We start from the raw sequence: 2,879 nt of genomic DNA, 5'->3' as shown, positions 1-2,879 counted from the left end.
TTCACTTTTTCAGATCCATGCTGAGCTGCCTTGACTTTCCCATTGTGGCGTTTGTGGGCGTTTGTATCCAGTGAGCCCTATTTAACTGGCCTAGGAGAAGTCACCAGCTGTCGTCACTCATAGTCACTCACAAGAAGTTAAGAGGCCATGCTATGAAGCTCAGTTCACTGACAACTTTCTAAGTCACCAAAATTTCTAATTCATGTTGCTGTATGCATAATTTTGACCCAGCAGATGTGATCACTTTTTTCTGTTAACCCATAATAAAGTCATTAAAGAACCAAACTTCATGAATGTTTTTGTGACAAAGTATCTGTTCCAATCACTCTATCAGAGAAAATTTAGAGTTTTAGAAATAACGGGACCCTCGGTAGAGCCATTATATTATATTCTTTACGTATGTAAACTTTTGACCACAACTGTAAATATGAACTTTTCAGTAAATTGAAACCACAGCTAAAGTGACTCCATAATGACAAATGAACAAAAATAACTTACAAAAGAGTTTTTTTAAAGAATGACAACAAAAAGACAGCCTGCTACCAATACACAAAGATGAACAAGAATTCACGCAAATGATCACTTTTTGAACAAGACTCAGAGTCAGATTACTTTATTAATCTCATAGGAAATGATTTTGTCACAGTTGCTCCAAGACAGCAAGAACAGTAACTAATCAAACTAAATACAATATATTACAAAGTTACAAAATATAACAAAATTGCTCTAATCAGTACAGATAGCTCTAACCATTGTCCCATTAATCAAATTAAACACACATGACTGATACTGAGGTGCCCTTCTGTTGTTTATTATCTCTGTAGAGGACGTGCAGATAATAACAGTGTGCAGCTGTTGCAGTTTGTACTTGTGCTTTGAATGGGGAAGACAGCCACAGGCAGGAATGACTTCCTGTGTCATTTAGTGGTGCATTAAGGTAATCTCTGTCACAATCAGGTGTGTGGGAACAGAGAGAGGACTGAAATGCAAGACTCGGCTGGCTGGCTTGGAACCGATGCGGTCCTTTATTACAGGAACCAAGTGAACTGAACATAAATGATTGAAATAAGCAGGAACAAACTGAGCGCTTAAATGGGCAGGATAATGAGAAAATGGGAAACAGGTGGACAAACAGCTGGAATAAATCTAAGTAATGAAACAGAGGAAGTTAAACTAAAGATCATGCACACAGAACAAAAGTCAATCACAAAAAAGCAGGAAACAGACACAGGAAACTAAACAGTGACAAAAAGTCCAAAACTAAAACACTGGATCAACCACCAGGTACCACGACAATCTCTGTCTCTGAACCTGCTCCTGTGACTGGCCAGCACCTCGTGGAGTGGGTGGAAGGTATTGTCCACCAGTGTCCTGATCTGGACAACATCTGCCTCTCCAACACCACCTGGATCTAACTCTGTTCTCCTTCTCTAATGGAAGCCTTTTTTCCACCCAGACCTGGATCATCCCTGAGACATACCCTTGTGTTCACCCTTATTCTCATGAAAGACTGTTAAATCTTTCAGTGACTCTCTTTGTGGATCCAACTTTGCTATGCGGCTATACAGCCACGACACACACATATATGTATCCCTGCTAGCATCTTGCACCGTGCTGTTATGCGCTGGATTGTCTCAGTGGCGTCTTTGCACAGCCTGCACCCGGGGTCTTGCCTGGTGTGATAGACCTCAGCCTCTATGGTTTCCTTATCCTCACTCTCTCACCTGGTAGAAAGTTCTGCATGATTCTTATGATCAGCGTCATGCTGCATTTTAAACTGACTTTTCTTCACTGAGTGACGTGCAAAGTCATCCAGTGGAGACACCGTAGAAGGCAAAGGGAGGATGTCCAGTTTAGTACACATCTTCCTGCCAGACAGGAGTTCATACGGAGGACGCGATAAAACCGTTCAATTGGTCAGTTTGCAGCTCGGTAGTAGACAGATGTTCTGCTGATGTTCTGGCTACCAGGTGTTATATTTGACATCCCTGGTCTGTATACTGCACATACTGCAAGGTAGGTCTGGGGACCTGTACGTGCTTGACCTCTCACAGCAGAAAACTCATTCTCAATGCTCATCTACATTCACTCCTCACTTCAATCTGACAACTCATCAAAGCAGTTTGTACTTTTGTCACACACAGCTCCAGATTGCTCACTTTCCTGAATACTATCCAGCACTGCATTAATGTTTACAATCAAATTACTTCCACATTTTTTGAAGTATGTACGTAAGAGTGAATACAGTAACTCGCTGTCAGAGGTTTACTTGCAACAAATATAAATACATATTTTCAGTCTTGTGTCACAGCTGCTCATCCAAATTTCTCTTTCAAGTACATCCCAGGGACTACTGGAAACACATCTGATGACTGAGCAGGCCATTGGAGTACAGTGTTGTCTATTATTGGTGAGTCAGCCAATAACTTCTTACAAGGAAAACATTCTGCAATTATTTGGAAGAACAGATCAAGTTGTTTTTTGAGATGAATGACAAAGACGATGTATCACCTCTATTATTGTGGGAGACGTTTAAAGCATATGTGAGAGGCTGTGTAAACGTAATAACATGGAACGCATGGTTCAAATACAAAAATTGGACTCTGAGAATGCCAGACAACCGTCTGTACAGCTACATAGTAAAATATCAGCTCTGAAGTATAAACTCAATAACTTGCTCTCAGATAAAATTTCCAGGGCCTTTATGTATGTTAAGCAGACCTATTTTGAATTTGGTGATAAGCCACATAAATTACTGGCCAATCATCTAAGGAAGAGAAAAAGTGATAGGGCCATTCATGCAGTCAGGTCAGACTCAGGGTTGTTGACCAATTCTTATAAGGATATTAATACTGCTTTTAGACAGTTGTATGAACATA

The sequence above is a fragment of the Pundamilia nyererei genome, unplaced genomic scaffold (genome assembly GCF_000239375.1).
Source record: "Pundamilia nyererei isolate P.nyererei 1_Seehausen unplaced genomic scaffold, PunNye1.0 scaffold00377, whole genome shotgun sequence".
Taxonomy (NCBI): domain Eukaryota; kingdom Metazoa; phylum Chordata; class Actinopteri; order Cichliformes; family Cichlidae; genus Pundamilia; species Pundamilia nyererei.
The sequence above is the reverse complement of the archived record's forward strand: the minus strand, read 5'-3'. Positions refer to the sequence as shown.